The sequence below is a fragment of the Phyllobates terribilis genome, unplaced genomic scaffold (genome assembly GCF_046119375.1).
Source record: "Phyllobates terribilis strain yellow unplaced genomic scaffold, ASM4611937v1 Scaffold_1__5_contigs__length_1240528914, whole genome shotgun sequence".
NCBI lineage: Eukaryota > Metazoa > Chordata > Amphibia > Anura > Dendrobatidae > Phyllobates > Phyllobates terribilis.
In genome coordinates, this window is record NW_027362761.1 from 977999686 (window position 1) to 978017934 (window position 18249).

The 18249-nt window shown below is 47.8% G+C and overlaps 1 protein-coding gene across 3 annotated transcripts in view; it reads left to right on the forward strand.

Moving 5' to 3' along the window:
• LOC141156770 (cytochrome P450 3A8-like) overlaps nt 1–18249 on the forward strand; it is a 492460-nt gene that overhangs the window by 218636 nt on the left and 255575 nt on the right. The window lies entirely within an intron of this gene.

Genomic DNA, 18249 nt, shown 5'->3' on the forward strand with positions numbered 1-18249 from the left:
GTCCTATGGTGCAAACACGGAGTGATGCAAGCACGAGGAGCACTGCATACTTGGCAGTGACCAGCAGCAGGGTTGCCTAGCCTGGGCCTTTTTTAAGACCGCAAAGGACAGTGTGACATGCAGAAGTAGTGCAGTTGCTTCAAAAGCATCCAGCAACTATAAGAGTTAACACAGTCACAAGAGACAGGAAGTGTTGTGCTTTAGAAGCATCCAGCAACTAGAGGGGTTAACACAGTCATAGGAGATGGAGTGTTTTAGCAGAGCCCCAGGGGAATTGTGGGGAAGTTGTTTACTGTTCTGGCTGGAGCCTTAGAGAAAGGTGGTTTGTTATTTGTATCTGACAGAAGGCAACTGAACAGGATTCAGATCAGGAGAGAAACTAAACTCAGGTCAGATAAAATCCCTGAACTAACAGTGTAGAGTATTATCGGGCAGGAAGATAAGTACTTGAATGAAATGTGTCACAGGGATCATCTCCCTCATCAAACCCCCCTCCCCACCATCTCCATGCAGGATAAAGAATGCTGTGCACTAGTGATGAGCGAGCACTACAATGCTTGGGTACTCGTTGCTCGGGTCGAGAAAATTGGAATACTTGGGTGTAACGAGCCCAATGTAAGTCTATGGGAAATTCGAGCATTTTTCAGGCGGCTCCCCCCGGCGGTCTGCAGAGGGCTCAAAAATTGCCCATATCGATGGGAACAGTGCTCAAATTACATGGGGACAGCATGGGGAAGACCCCTGGAAGCATTTCTGACTCTCAGGTCACTTCTGTCAACAACGTTGTCAGAGGTATTACGCAACTTTTACAGACTCACAATAAAACATACCAAAATGAAACCAAAATGGATTTTCCTGAGAAATATGTTAAGGAACATCCTTTCCATGACATGTACAATGTATATAAAGCAAAATAAATAACCAAAAACAAAAATACTCCTCCACACCTTGGGCTATGTTCACACGTTTTTGATGCGTTTTTGCAATTTTGCATTGCTTTCAACCAAGACAAATGCATTCACCAGGAAATTTCATTTTAACATTTTACAACCTTATCTGGCCATGTGGTATGTGACACATCATCAGACACATGCATACAGTGCTGAAAAGTCATGGGAACAGCATGGGGAAGACCTCTGGAAGCATCTCTGACTCCCAGGTCACTGCCTAAAAGTGTGCCCATCATAAGTGATCCTTGGCGCATGTGAAGATGCATCCCGCCATGAACCTGTCGTTGCAGACTTGCAACAATCACCGTTCACGTCCTTGTCCCACTGCAGCGTTCAGTTGTCCCTACCCCATTCCTTGGAATGCAAGCGCAAGTAAGCAGGCAGCCAGCCACCCACCCACCCCCCACAGGCTGCAATACTATACTGCCAAATTTTTGACCGCTGCTTGCACTTGAAATGTGGCCTCTTAGGCTCGTGGAGGCGGAAGCTTTTCATAACCTCATGCCGGCGATCCTCAGCCGCCACTATATTTCCCAGTATCGCCTCCGCCTTTTACCAGCACGGGTCCCACAACATTACCCGTGCCCTCCCCAGTGCACTTACTGGGAAGGACTGCCTAACCACAAACACATGGACAGGTGAATGTGGCCAGGGACGGTATGGAGCCAGTCCACAACTTTTTTTCCTGACAGTTGTATTTAGCTCGGTGAAAGGACTGGCATACAGGGAAACCCTATCTAGCCTGCATGTCATTTCTCACAGGAAGTCCTCTAATGCAGCTTGTTGCAGAAGCAATGGCAGCCCGTCCAACATCAACTCGCCCTTGTCGGTGGTGCTTTGACACACACACATCTTTCTTTGCTCATTTAATTTCTTGAATACAGAGTTGGACAATGGCCTGATCTGTAATGCAGTTTGAGAAATAACATGCATAAGCATGACCGATCCACATTAAAGAAGCAGCCATAGAGTGTCCAGGAACCTTCCCCCACACTTAGCCAGGGCTGCTTTTCTGCAGGGTTGGACGGGCCCACCAGAGAACCGGAGACTCCTCCGGCGGGCCCTGGCTTCTCCTTCAGGAGAGTTCATAGTGCCGAGGTGAGGCCATGATGATGATAGAGGCCACCATCTGCTTAGTTTTCTGTTACTTGGAATGCAAGTGCAAGTATGCAGCCAGCCACCCACCCACAGGCTGCAACACTAAACTGCCAGATTTCTGAGCAGCTTTTTGCACTTGAAATATGGCCTTCTAAGCTCATGGAGGCTGAAGCTTTTCACAACCTCATGCTGGCGGAGGCCGGGTGTCCATACTTCTCCCGATGTTGTCTCCGTCTTCTACAAGCGCGGGTCCCTGAACATTACTGCTGGTACTTTTCTGTGAGAATTTGCTTGCCTCCTACCAGCCTGGAATATTTCCAGCAAACTATGGTATGACGCCATGGTATTAGCACTGCCCCCAATACCAGTAGCGAAGCCATCCCCAATTTCCTTCTCAGGAATTTTATTTGGTAGACTGAGTGGCTGCCCAATTACATTTTCTCACAAAGGAGCTGAAGATAGAGTGGCAGTAGTTGCAAGTTTCTCCAGCCTGTTAGATATTAGAGGGTGAACGGCAGCACATTGGATCAGTGGTTAGCACTGAAGCCTTGCAGCGCTGGGATCCTGGGTTCAAATCCCAGCAAGGACAACATCTGCAAGGACTTTGTATGTTATCCCCATGTTTGCGTGTGTTTCCTCCTCAGTAAAAAAGCAGCCACAGAGTGTCTGGGAACCTTTCCACCCACTTTTCTTAGCCAGGACTGCTTCTTGGCAGGGTTGGACGGTCCCATCAGAGCATCCTCTGGTGTGCCTTGGCTTCTAGCTCAGGAGAGTTCATGATAGCGCTAACTTTTGCAGCTGCTATGGGGCTCTTGAGCGGGGGAGAAAGGTTAGCCCTCAGAATCAAATCCTCTGGTGGGCACAATGTTTTTCAATCTGAAACAGCTTCTCAGTGGGAGTTGTATTTCACCACAGCAATATTCTTTAGCTCGGTGAAAGGACTGGCATAGAGGGAAACCGTATCTACCCCGGCTGTCATTTCTCCGTCACCAGGTTCCGCCCATTGTCACACACGACCATGCCTGGCTGTATGTTCAGTGGTGAGAGCCACAGATCAGGCTGCTGTGTTACAGCTTTCAACAACTCTGCAGCGCTGGGCGGTTTGTCGATTAAGCATTAAGCATGTTATCTTCAGCACAGCCTGTTACCGCTTGGCCAAGGCAGTGCTGCAGTGCTGTCAGCTTGTGACTGATATGGTCATTTCGGAGATGAAGGAGGAGGTGCATGAGCTGAACAATGTGATTACATTGTTGTTAAATTGGCGACGCTGTTTTTTATACTAAAGAAAGATCCTATTGTTTTGTTTTTTTTACGTTTTTTTTTCAGACAAATGCATTCACCGGGAAATGTCATTTTAACATTTTACAAGCTTATCTGGCAATGTGGTGTGTGACACATCATCAGACACATCCTGTTTTATTTATGATGGAGGGACTCTGAAAGTCATAAAGCCTATTTTTATAGGGACATCAGACGGCCCTTACTATTCTTAAAAGGCCAGCAGTCGGCCCTAGCTATTGTTAGAGAGCCATCAGCCGGCTATGCTTTGTTGTTCCCATTATTAACAAGTGGGTCTCCTATAATGTTATTGCGTATCCAGTGACTGCAAGTGCTGCCAAAAATTTGGACGCAACCCAATACCTCATTGAAGAGACATAGAGGAGCCTCTCAGTAAAAAAAATGTTCCCATTATAAAGGAGCGGGTCTCCTATAGTAGTAATGCCCATGCTGTGACTGCAAGGGCTGCCAAAATTTGGGAAAAACCCCACTAAGAATTTAAAGACACATTGAGCAGGGCCACAGTAACAAGGTACGACATGTTCCCATTAGAAAGGAGAGGATCTGCTATACAGTTATAGGGTATGCAGTGAGTCCAACGGCTGCCAATTTTAGGAAAAACCCCACTAAGAATTTAAAGACACACAGAGCAGGGCCGCAGTAACAAGGTACGGCATGTTCCCATTAGAAAGGAGAGAGTCTGCCATACAGTTATAGGGTATGCAGTGAGTCCAACGGTTGACCAATTTTAGGAAAAACCCCACTAAGAATTTAAAAACACACAGAGCAGGGCCACAGTAACGACAAATTCCCATTAGAAAGGAGAGAGTCTCCCATAGTGTTGGCCTATGCAGTGAATGCAAGGGCTGCCATAAATTTGGAGGCACTTCAATGTCCCTTGGAAGAGACGTGGAGGAGGGCCTAAAAAAAAAATGTTCCCATTAGAAAGGAGTGGGCCTCCTATACTTGTAATGCCCATGCACTAAGTGTATGGGCTGACAAACATTTACCCCTGGCGGGTATACATGAACATACTGTATAAAAATTTTTTTTACGGGCATCATAAACACCCTTTAAAAAAATTAGGTGGTTTTGCATCACGTACCACGGTCACCCTGGTGATATGGTGGTGGAGGATGAGGAGAAGGAGGAGGACAAGAGCAAATAGACAAAATCAGGAAGCGTATACCCATGTGTGGGTGTGAAAAGGTGCATGGGAATACACCTCCCAAGAAAAGACACTGGATTGGAGTTTATGTTACGCTGCTATCATTCGGTGGTGTTGAGAAGTCTGGCCCAATCCAGCCCTTGTTCATTTTTATAAGAGTCAGCCTGTCAGCATTTTCAGTTGACAGGCGGATGCGCTTATCAGTTATAATTCCACCAGCGGCACTAAAAACCCGCTCTGATAAAACGCTGGCGGCAGGGCAGTCCAGGACCTCCAAGGCATAGAGAGCCAGTTCATTCCACGTATCCAGCTTGGATACCCAATAATTATAAGGCACAGCGGAATCACGGAGGACGTTGGTACGGTCGGCAAGGTACTCCCTCAGCATATTCCCAAACGTTGCACTCCTTGTGAGAGTACCCCATGCCTCAGGGTCTGTCCGATGGGAGGGTCTGAGAAAACTCTCCCAGAAATTTGACAGTGTTCCCCTACCTCTGCTGGATTGAAGTTGTGTCTCTCTCGCCTGTACTCCTTGGTTGTCCAGCGAAGTGTGCACTCTGCCGCCAGCGTTTTAAGATGGGAATTTTTTTAATAGTTCCGCAACAAGGGCTTTCGGGTACTGCCCCATTTTTGTAGATCTGTCCGCCTCAGGAAGAAGAGATATAAAGTTCTCCTTGTAGCGTGGGTCTAAAAGTGTCACCAACCAGTAATGACTGTCACCCAAAATTTTGAGAACGCGAGGGTCATAGGAAAGGCAGCGTAACATAAACTCGGCCATGCGTGCCAGACTACTAACAGACAAGACTTCCGTGTCCTCACCAAGAGGATGACTGACCATGCTCTCCTCCTCCTCCTCTCTGTCCTCTGGCCATCCACGCTGAACAGATGGTATGACAGCTGTGCAGGTAGTACCATCTATAGTGCATGAAACTAGCTCCTGTCCTTCCTCCTCCTCCTCCTCTTCCTCATTGTCACCCAATCCACGTTGGGATGAGATGAGGCTTGGCTGTGTGTAATCACCCTGTATGGTTCCTTGCTCCATCTCATCGTGCTCCACCTGCAATGCATCCTATTTGATTGTGAGCAGAGAGCGTTTCAGAAGACAGAGAAGCGGGATGGTGGTGCTAATTATGGCATCATCGCCGCTCACCATCTTGGTGGAGTCCTCAAAGTTTTGGAGGATGGTACATATGTCTGACATACATGTCCACTCCTGAGGTTTTATGTTTGGAGTCTGAACTGAATACCAACGGCCTTGTTGATGCTGGTACTCAACAACTGCCCTCTTCTGCTCACAAATCCTTCCCAACATCTGCAGTGTAGAGTTCCAATGTGTGGGGACATCACACACAAGTCTGTGAGCCGGAAGCTGCAAACGCTGCTGAAACACTGCAAGGGCGGCGGAAGCTGTAGCTGACTTTCTAAAATGGGCACACAGGCGGCGTACTTTAACAAGCAGAACCAGCAGCTCCGGGTAGGATTTGAGAAACCGCTGAACCACGAGGTTAAGCACATGGGCCAGGCATGGTACGTGTGTGAGCTCGCCTCGCCTCAGAGCCACCCCAGGTTCCGGCCATTGTCACACACGACCATGCCTGGCTGTAGGTTCAGCTGTGTGAGCCACAGATCTGCCTGCTCTTTCACAGCTGTCCTCAACTCTTCAGCATTGTGCGTTTTTTCACCTAAGCATATTAGCTTCAGCACAGCTTGTTGCCGCTTGGCCGAGGCAGTGCTGCTGTGCTTCCAGCTTGTGACTGATGTGGTCATTTCGGAGATGGAGGCTGAAGAGGAGGAGGAGGCTGAGGAGGATGAGGTGCAGGAGCTGTAGACCATGGGGGCAACCCTGATTGACCTAGGGCCTGCAATCCTTGGCGTCGGGAGGACGTGTTCCGTCCCAAGGTCCGACTGGGTCCCGGCTTCCACTATGTTAACCCAGTGTGCCGTCAGCGAGATGTACCGTCCCTGCCCACAAGCACTTGTGCACGTGTCCATGGTTAGGTGGACTTTACCGGTAACTGCGTTGTTGAGAGCACGGCTAATGTTTTGGGACACGTGCTTGTGTAATGTGGGGACGGCACACCGGGAGAAATAGTGGCGGCTGGGGACCAAGTCCCGAGGGATGGCCGCCGCCATCAGGTTGCGGAATGCTTCCGTCTCCACGAGCCTAAAAGGCAACATTTCGAGTGCAAGCAGTCGTGAAATGTGAGAATTTAGTAGTGTGGCCTGTGGGGCGTTGGCTGCTTATTTGAGCTTGCTTTCCAAGGACTGGGGTATGGACAACTGAACGCTGCGCTGGGACAAGGACATTCATTGACGTGCTTCCTGATGCTTCTACTTGAGAGTGTGCAACGACAGGTGCAGGGCAGGAGGCATGCACCATGGACAGGGGATTGGCTTGCATGCACAACAGCGGAAGAAGCAATGTTGCCACCCGCAGACACTGTTCCTGGACCCTGGGGTTCGGCCCACAAAGTCAGGTGCTTTGCTGCCATGTGCCTGATCATGCCGGTGGTGGTCAGGCTGGTCGTTTTGCCACACCTGCTGATGCTGGTCTGGCAGGTGGTGCAAATGGCCTTTTTGGGGTTATCGGCAGAGTCTTTAAAAAACAACCAGACTCGGGAAGACCTAACAGTTGTACTGGCAACTTCATTCGTGTTGGTGTTACGGGAAACGGTTGCCTGCCTTTTGTCTGCGACCACCACACTGCTTCTGCTTGCCTGTTGGGGTGCTCTGCCTCCCTCCCCCTGTGTGCTGCTATCCTCGCTCTGCATGTCCTCCTGCCAGGTTGGGTCAGTTACTATATTATCCACCACCTTGTTTTCCACTTCCGCACCCTGACTTTCTGGCAATTGTGTCTCATCATCGTCCACCTCTTGTGACACTTTCCCACCGTTGCCTTCATGTGACCGTGGCTGCTCAAATATTTGGGCATCGCTACACGCGATCTCCTCTTGCCCCGCTTCAAGTGGACCGGGCGAAAGGCCCGAATCTATAAATGGAAAAGTGAAGAGCTCTTCAGAGTGTCCAAGTGTGGGATTAGTTGTCTCTGGGTACTCGGCATGGTGGGAGGAAGGAGGATCAGGTTGAGGAATATGCGGTCCAGACTCACGGCTACTGAGACTTGACCGTGTGGAAGACAGGGTGGTGGTGGTGGTGGCTAAGTGACTGGAAGCACTATCCGCTATCCAACCAACAACCTTTTGACACTGTTCTGAGTTCAATAGTGGTGTGCTCCCCTAGAAATTGGGACAGGAAGGTCAGGCGAGAAGATGTGGGTGTTTGTTGTGGCACAATTTCGGCTTGCCCACGGCCTTGTCCTTGGCCTCTGCATGCACCATCACCATCACGTCCAGTTCCCCGTCCCTTGCCACGTGCCTTGCCCATTTTAAATGGAGGACAGTATCTTCCGCGCTCACTACAAATGAATGAGTTTGGAGCGAATTTATATGTGATCCGTGTGACGGAGAAAACAGAGTTTTAAATACCTGGCCTGTAGGTAAGTAGATTGACCAGCAAACTGCTGTGAATTGCTTCACTGACACACTGAAAACATTTTTTAATGGAGGCCAGAAATGGCAGTATTTTCTGACAACGTATATGGGAGCTGTGCGACGGAGAAAACAGAGTTTTAAATACCTGGCCTGTAGGTAACTATTTTGAACAGCAATCTGGTGTCAATTGCTTCACTGACACACTGAAAACATTTTTTAATGGAGGCCAGAAATGGCAGTATTTTCTGAAAACGTATATGTAATCCTTGTGACGGAGAAAACACAGTTTTAAATACCTGGCCTGTAGGTAACTGTTTTGAACAGCAAACTAGTGTCAAAAACTTTGCTGACACACTGAAATTTTTTTTTAATGGAGGCCAGAAATGGCAGTATTTTCGGAAAACATATATGTAATCCGTGTGACGGAGAAAACAAAGTTTTAAATACCTGGCCTGTAGGTAACTGTTTTGAACAGCAAACCAGTGTCAAAAACTTTGCTGACACACTGAAAAAATGTTTTAATGGAGGCCAGAAATGGCATTATTTTCTGAAAACGTATATGTGATCCGTGTGACGGAGAAAACACAGTTTTAAATAGATGGATTTTTAGCGCTGTAATATGGAAAGGACCTGGCTGTATTCTGCAGTGCCAACAAGCAAATGGCGCAGAAAAATCGTGTTCTCTGGATTGCTTTTTAAGCAAATAATGAGGATTAAGATGCAAAAAAAATTATTCCTGGCCCCTGAGACCTGGGTCTATTTCCAGAAATATCTAACAGCAGCAGCAGACAGAACTGGAATGGAGCCTATTGTGCTATATGCACTGGAGTCTGCTATATACACCGTCTGCCTATACACCCTGCCTGCCTGATATCTCTGCAGATGGATTAGTCCTCAGAAGGACTGTTTGTTAAGATGGATATGTGTAATGTACGGTTTTTCTCCCTACACTACCTAATACACGATCAATTCTCTCCCTGACACAGCAGCAGCTCTCCCTACACTGTCTGATCCGGAGTGACTGTGATGAGCATGGCAGCGCCAAGGCTGATATAGACCTGATGACGCTGTGCGGCCAGCCAATCACTGTAATGCCCACAACCAACATGGCTACGGCATTACAGTGCATGGCAGGCAATCCTGAGCGGAAAATAGCGTGTAGAGGGAGAAGAGGAAAAGTGTCTGGAAAACACAGCAGCACAGCACCTCAACTCAACTCTGCTACACCAGTTAAAGGGGACCAGCCCTAAAGAAAACTCACTAGCAGCAATGGATGTGGTAATACAAATGGACAGAATTAGTGAGCTGTTTCTTCAGTTAACCTGTGAAGAATTGAGAACAGTAGCAGAACATATAAAGATGTCAGAAGAACAGATTTCTAAAGCACACAACCGCAAACAACTGTTAGCTGCCATTAATGCAAAAATGGATGAGCTGGGGGAGAAAGAAGCTGAAGACGTCATGGGGACGTTCCTCCAGGAGCTAACACAGTATCTAACCAGGTTGAAGTTGGTGGATGGAGGGGTGGCACCAATTACCAAAAGCGGGAATCTCCGTCCGCAGACTGAACTACAGGAATTGAAAGAACAACTCAAAGACCTAACAACAGCCCTGCAGGAATCGACCAAAACTTCTGAACGGGTGATAGACTCAGACAAAACCTTTAACCTGCTCGGGTTAGATAAATCAGGGAGATAGTCCTCTATAACACCACTGTGGCGCCCCTGAGGGTTCAGTCACCACAGACGTGCTGCACCTCACCCAGAGGTGTGGAGTCTCCTTCTCTCAGGTAAAGAGGGAGTGCTGCCCGGAACCCCAACACCTGCATCCAACACTACACTGCTCCAGGCCGGCTGGAGGGGCAACATGCATGAGCGCAGCTGCTGAGCCCTGACCCTGGCTGGAGTGGGGGGAACCCAGAGGTAGGGGGAACCAGTAGTGGGTGTGGGTGGAGGAAGCAGTTTGAGGGAGCACTATAGAGTGAGATATAAAAAGTGAAGCTATCTTAGGGTGGCAGCTCAGTAAGAGGAGAGTGTGAAGACAGTCAGGGAGCTGAGTCTCTTTAGGTTCTCTGCTCCACAAGTAGGGCCCTGTCCTAGAGGCCCAGGACGGGAGCAGAGGAGTAGGATCCATTCTAAGAAGGGATCCTAGGGGCTACGGCGAGTGCAGGACGCACCCGTACACCCCGCATCTGTCAGAAGACAGAGGGATCGTAGGCCGCAGGAAGGGGACCGGCCCCTGGTCCAGCCGTGCTACTCTACGTCTCGGTTGGGAAAACCGGAGGCTTCTGGCTTATATAGTCAGTTGCCGAAGCCTCATTCTAATCCCCGTGAGGGTCAAGCAAGTCCGGGAACTCCGACGAGACAGGAGGGACTTCAGAGCACCCGAGCGGGATTGAGAGTGGGAAGCGCAGGGCAGGAGGGAGAAAGACCCAGCGTGAAGATGGTCTAGCTAGGAACACAAGAAAGTGGGGTTCTGCCAGGTACTCCTGATCTTCCTGAGGAAGTGCTGAACCTCCGCCTGGTGAACGCAGCACGACGTGGGAGGCCGACAACTGTACAGTGCACCAGTGGAACTGTCATAAGAACTGTGAGTAAAAACTCGGATGACTGCACCGCACTGCCTCCGTCCCTTCTTTCATCTGCGCCATCTCTCCCTCCCGGCACTACAACGCCCAGCGCAACCTAAACCGCTTTACACTGCCCTGGAGCAAGCTCTACCTGTGGGGAGCCACACCACCCCTGCTGCCGTAACACCAGCTCCAGAGGACTGCTCCGCAGCGGCGGCACCCTTTAGCCGCAATCCACAGGTGGCGTCACGAACTTTACAAATCCCCTATAAATAATCCCCCTTTTTACTGACCGCCCTGGGTCACGGACCGGGCCAGCTACCGTGATATCCCCCAGCAACCAGAGGCCCGGCTGCCGAGTACCACACGGCCCTGGGGGCGTGTCACCACAAATCACCATAAGGAAAGAATTCAAGATCCTGGGACAGATTGGAGAGTGTGAACAGAAAGAGAAACTGTCTTATATGAACTTGTTGCACCAGATCGATGCAGGCTTACAGAAAAGCTACCAGCCAGATGAGATCGTTGAGGGGGTGATGAAAGTGATCAGCCCAGGATTGAACCTCTGTAGTATGCTAGAAATGAAGAGTCAATTGACCTTGCAACAGCTGAAGATGATTTTAAAAGGGCACTATAAAGAAAAGAGTACTTCAGAATTGTTCCACCGACTCATTAACCTCTCACAGAAAAATAACGAATCAATCACCCCAAAGTTTCTTGTTCAGAGCAATTGAACTGAAGGGCAGACTGTTGTTTGCATCCAGAGATGTAGAAGCGGAGGAGAGGTTTGATGCTGGACTAGTCCAGAAGAAGTTCTTGAGATCATTGGGAATGGGGTTAATCAGCAAAGACATCAAGTTGCAGCTGAAACAGTATCTAGAAGATCCTGGCATTCTGGATGAAGTCCTAATTGAAAAAATGAATGAGGCAGCTAGTTTGGAGTCAGAGAGTGAACAAAAGTTAAAGAAAGGCTCTGCTCCTAAAATCACCAAAATGAGTCAGCTGAAGTTGGAGAACCCTGGTGGCCAAAATAGAGGACCGCCAGCGCTGACGGGGAGGAAGTAATAGGAGAACTGCGAGCCGAGTTAATTGAGGTGAAAAAGTTGATTCGTTCCAGGCCAGAACCTGTATCCCTCAGACCCAGGAGTGGGTTCCAAAACAGAAGATACCCGGCTTGTGAAGCGTGCCATTCATCAAATCATAGTACGGTGTGTGTCCACTGTCTAAGATGTGGTGAGGAAAGACATTATGACAAAGAATGCCAATGGTCACGGTCGTTTGGGGTTAAAAGACAGGAGGTTGCCAGTGCGGGGCGACTGGTAACCGCGACACAGAGGAGGCCCCAGAAGCAAATCCAAATCTCACCAAACCCCAGAATGGCACATGAGATAAAACGGCTGCGTCAGTACTATCCTCAAATGTGTTCCCGTCTACAACAGCTGCAAGAGAGACAGGGGCATCAGTTACTTAATGCCCAGTGTGGAGATAAAATGATGTACTCCTGGGAGGAGGATTCCTTGGTCAGTAAAGATAGCCTCATCAGCCTAATCGGTGAAAGATGCCTTATACAGTGCCAGCTAGATGGACTCCTGGTAAAAGCACTGTGGGAAATGCATGAACCTTCACATAAGCAATCAACATGCGTTACTCTGGCAATCTCACTGCGATAAAATGCAGACCAGCGGACCTTAACAACCATCAACTGCCCCATCAACCACATCCGCTGTTTCTTCATCCTCATCTGTTACTCTGCCAAGTACTGGCACGCAGGTCTCCCACCGCAGAACCTCTGCTTCTCTACCCGCTGCAGTCAGGCTGAGTGAGAGCCCGTCAGCTGTACCGAAAGCGGACATGCCTGCAGTGTATGTTTCACCGTGCACACTACATCTTTCTCAATCCACCGTAACATGTCCCCCTGCACCTCACTCACGGTCCAGCAGTTTGTCAGTTTCACTGTACTCCGCCTTCTCTCAGCACTGCAGCCAGCTCTCAGTCCCACAGTTGTTGTCACATAAAAGATTGTTTCCTCCCACACATGACAAAGCTAAGAGGTGGAAATCCACCATCTACAATCAATTGGCCACGGAAATGGTGGTGTCAGGCCCTAATTTTTTGAACTGTGAACACTCCTGTATGGCTGCTTTTTTACTGAGGAGGTAACCGAAGAACCTGGAAGAAACCCCCGCAAACACGGGGAGAACATACAAACTACTTGCAGATGTTGTCCTCTATCACCATAAAGGAGTTAGCTCGTTGTCTAGGAGACCGACCACCACAGCTGTCTACCTTGTGAACATTGTGTTGAAGCTTGCAAGGTGTCACGGGTTTACCATGACAGAGAGGAGCCAGAAGACCGCAGCGTCTGATTCCTCCGACTCCTGCAGTCATTATAAAGAAGCCTTTCGCCTTCATATTAATCGATGCAGGAGTTAATCTGCTCAGTTGTGAGCTCCTGGAAGCTTACCATGATTTAGGCTCTCAGCAGATCTGTCCCGTGCATCTCCCCTACTGTGATAAAGCTGTACCCCAACACATCAGACTGTCGCCTACCGTGGAAACCTTGAAAAGGAAGCTGAAGACACACTTCTTGTGACAAGCATACAATATGTGGTAAGCCTCGCTCCAGCATACCGCTGCATAACTAGCTGTACCCTGACCTAATGTACCCTCACCCATCCCTTGTAGATTGTTTGTGCGCCCTCGCGGGCAGGGTCCTCTCTCCTCTTGTACCAGTCGGTGACCCCTTTTGACATGTAAAGCGCCACGGAATAAATGTCGCTGTAATAGTAATAATAATTATAGTACTTGTACTCTGGGTCAGTTGATGGCACTTTCCAGATGTCTACCCCTAATTTGATGTGTTTTAGCAGCTTTTGAAGGTGTTGTGTATGCGTTTTTTTGCCCCCCATTGAATCCTATGGCGTTTGGTAACGTTCGACGAACATTCGACGAATAAATCGGCGAATATTGCAAATTTGGCGATTGTAATCCGAACTGAATATTGAAACATTCGCTCATTTCTAGTGCTGGGTACTCAAATCGAGCAGGTCGGAAGTTCTGAGGTGCTCGACTCAAGTAACGAGTATAATGGAAGCCAATGCGAAACTCAAGTGTTTTTCCAGAAGACCCTGTGAGCCCCAATGGGGACAGTGCCCATAATGTCTGTAAATTGTCTGAATTGTAATGCCCTGTGGAATATGTTGGCGCTATATAAATACAAAGATTATTATTATTATTATTATTATTAAGACCCTTACAGGAGAGCAGGGGAAGCAGGAAAATCGCTGAAATGGAATGGAAACAGCATGGGGAAGACTCCTGGATGCATCACTGGCTCACAGGTCGCTGCTGGGAACAGTGTTGTCACAGTATTACTCCACTTTTACAGACTGACAGTAAAACATACAGAACCGAAGATAAAATGGATTTTACAGTAAAAAATGTTAAAAAACATTCTTTCCTGTATAATGACTTGTAAGGCAAAATTAAAAAAAGGTAAAAAAGCACCTCCTCCACTCCTTAATAGCCGGGACATCTCTCACCGCATTTCCCCCCTCTTCAGTAGATAACATAGTAGAGGGGGAAATAAAACTACACCCACCGGTAAATGTAATTTTAACATTTTACTTTCTTATCTGGGCATGTGGTGTGTGTGGTATGGTCAGACACATCTTGTTTAATTTATGATGGAGGGACTCTGAAACTCACAAAGCCTATGCGAACAATAAAAGAACTGCCTAAAATTAGAAGGAAGAGGGACTCCGATACACCCTGTATTAGACATAAATGAGGGCCTCATACACTGTGTCTCATTATCTACCTTTTAAGACACTAATTGCCATTCCTCACCGTCATATTCTTCTGATTGTGGCTGCTCAAATATTTGGGCATCAATACATAATACAATTGTTACACACACGCAGCTAGGTTCAGATAGGGAGAGACGGGTTTCATGAATCTTTTGGAATCCTGGGGGAACCATTACTCAGGGCAACCATAGGCTGCAGCTTCTCTCAGGCACATGATAGATTTAATTGCTGACCAGACACATCTGACAAGAGTCTTTTTCAACAGTTTAACAGTGGAATTTAATCTGAAGCACGGCCGGTGCAATTCAGGGATATTACAGCAACAATCTTCATTACAGTACAGTCTGAGTTTCTTGAGCAACTGGCTCCAGTAACAATACAGTAGTTTCTTCACAAGGCTCAGTATTACAGTCTCTTCAGTAGCATAATTCAGCATAGATTATATCTCTTAGCAGCACACTTCTATGCATACACAACCACAGGCTTTTCCTTCACAAGGATACAATAGTACACAGCATTCTTTATCCTGCATGGAGATGGAGGGGAGAGGGTTTGATGAGTGACACAATTCCTTCCAGTCCTTATCTTCCTGCCCAATAATACTCTGCACTGTTAGTTCAGGGAGTTTATCTGACCTGTGTTTAGTTTCTCTCCTGATAAGAACCCTGTTCAGTTGCCTTCTGTCAGATCCAGATAACACACCACCTTTCTCTTGGGCTTCAGCCAGACTACAATAACAAGTTCCCCACAATCCCCCTGGGGCTCTGCTAAAACACTCCTGTGACTGTGTTAACCTCTCTAGTTGCTGGATGCTTCTGAAGCACAACACTTCCTGTCTCCTGTGCTTGTGTTATTTGTAACAGTTGCTGGATGCTTTTGAAGCAACAGCACTAATTCTGCATGTCACACAATGGTCTCCTCATGTCCCTCTTGAAACGTGTAGGGTGAGAGGCCAGAATCAATAAATAGAAATGTAAAGAGCTCCTCGGAATAACCAAGTTTAAGATCACTTGGTGTCCCATGCCCCCTGCAAAGTGGGACAGGTAGCTTGTAGTGATGAGAGAACGTTTCGGATAAGTGGTTAACCGAGCATGCTCGTTTGCTAACCGAGTATCTTTGGCATGCTCGAAAAATAGGTTTGAGTCGCCGCAGCTTCATGTTTTGCGGATGTTCGACCAACAAACAGGCAATTCATGCATGTATTGCGGCTGTCGAACAGCCATGAGACATGCAACTGCAGCAGCTCAAACCTATTTTCTGAGCACGCCGAAGATACTTTGTTAGCACTCGAGCGTGCTCGGATAACCCCTTATCCAAGCACGTTCGCTCATCACTAGAAGCTAGGTCTCATGGATGAGCATGTTTGTTGTGCTCCTGCAGCAGACAGTTTCACCTGGCCCATGGTCTTGGCCTCTGCGTGCACCCTATGCAACACGTCCACTTCCCTGTCCCTTACCGCACAGGTATATAATATGTGCCTGCAAACTTTCTGGTATTAATAGGGAAAAGAAAATATGTAGCCCTGAAAAGGACTTTTGTTTTTAGGCTGCAGCAGCAGCAGTATATGTACCTATAGAAATACTGTAAGGCAATAAACCCTGCATATATGCCTCTAATCCAAAACTATCCCTCCTGCACCAACTATCCCTACATTGAATGCAGGTAACAGCAGTTTTACTAGAGAAAGGACAGTATGTGGGACAGAAAAGGACTTTTGTTTTAATGGTGCAGCAGCGGTATACAATAGCAATTAAACACTACCTATATGCCTGCTCTAATCTAAACTCTCCCTCCTAGATCAACTCTCTCTGAACTGCTTCCAGAGGAGAGTGTGCCGAGGATTGCCTCACTGGGTCTTATATAAGACCCAATGATGCGATGCAGCTGACCATTCACAGTAATGCCAGTAGCCAACATGGCTATGGCATTATCGTGCATGGCAGGTAATCCCTGCATATTCACTCGTTATCTAACAGCAGCAAAACATGTGGGGCGGGAATTCGAACATGGCACTTGAGCACCCGCGATACTCGATCGAGTAATAAGCGTCCCCGAGCACCCGATGCTCAATCGACTATTGAGCAGTGGCGAGCACATTAGCTCATCACTAGAAGCCAGGACAGTGAGTATGCCAAATTTAATTTTTATATGCCATGCTTTTTTCTGCTCCTGTGCTAACATATATTAACTTGATGAATGACAAAAGGACATTTTTGGGCTTTTGCCAGCTTAATGAACCATACAGATACACTGAGGGCCCGATTCATTAAGACTGTCATTTGTGGTGAGCCTTTTCTGCCATTCACACTACCTGTAGCTCTTAACATGATGTGGACAAGGCCTAATGCTGCTTTTAGATGGGTAAATAATTGGGTTTTCAACTGTCAAGCCATCTAAACAGGCCAGCAAGACACTTGTTTGTCAGGTGTGATTATGTTTTAGCCTGTTTAAAAATTATAGTTCTTGGCTTCACATTGTCTTGTGTAAATGGGACGTGGGCTACCGAGAACAATGATATCCTTTGTGCACAGAACAATCGTATTAGCTGTCATTGGCCAACCAACTAGCATGTAACTCACAACCCTAAACAGCTATTCAAAACTTTAAATTCTCTCCTCCGTCCCCCAGTGCCTCCTCCCTCTCCTCTCATCTCAGCTGAAACTTTGCCACATTTTTCAAGCAGAAGATTGATAACATCAGACAAAGCTTTTGCCTAAAGTCCCCACAGCCCCTCCTCACACCTACTAAATCCTCCTCCTCCAAAACCAGCTTCTCCACCATTACGGAAGATCAACTCTCCTCTTTACTCTCCAAATCACACCTCACCACCTGCGAACTTGACCCAATCCCGTCCCACCTCATCCCTAACCTTACCACTATCCTCATCCCAACCCTAATCCACCTTTTCAACCTGTCACTAACAACTGATGTCTTCCCCTCATGCTTCCAACATGCTTTGATCACACCCATTCTCAAAAAGCCATCCCTTGACCCATCCTCTCTGTCTAACTATCGCCCCATATCACTTCTCCCCTATGCCTCAAAACTACTGAAACAACATGTGCACTTTGAACTGTTCTCCCACCTCTCCTCCTGCTCACTCTTTGACCGCCCCCAATCTGGCTTCCAACGACACCACTCCACTGAAACTGCTCTGACTAAAGTCACCAATGACCTACTTACTGCCAAATCAAGTGACACTACTCTCTCTGTCCTCCTCCTCCTGGACCTGTCATCTGCCTTTTACACAGTTGACCATTCCCTCTTACTACAGACTCTCTCATCTCTTAGCATGAAAGACTTGGCCTTATCTTGGATCGCTTCATACCTAACTGACAGGACATTCAGTGTCTCCCACTCACACAAAACCTCCTCATCTCGCCCCCTATCTGTCTGTGTCCCCCAGGGTTCAATCCTAGGACCCCTGCTCTTCTCCATCTACACCTTCGGCCTGGGGCAGCTCATAGAGTCCCAGAGTCCCATGACTTTCAGTATCACCTCTATGCTGATGACACACAGATCTACCTCTCTGAACCCGATATCTCCTCCCTACTAACCAAAATCCCACAATGTCTGTCCGCTATTTCATCCTTCTTCTCTGACAGATTTCTAAAACTTAACATGGACAAAACTGAATTCATCATCTTTTCACCGTCTCACTTAACCCCCCCCCCAATTGACCTATCCATCAAAGTCAATGGCTGCCCACTCTCCCCAGTGTCGCAAGCCCGCTACCTCGGGGCAATCCTGGACTCTAACCTCTCCTTTAAACCACATATCCAAGCCCTTCCCACTTCCTGCCGACTCCAACTCAAAAATATCTCCCGGATCTGCACATTCCTCAACCACGAATCTGTAAAAACACTAGTCCACGCCCTCATCATCT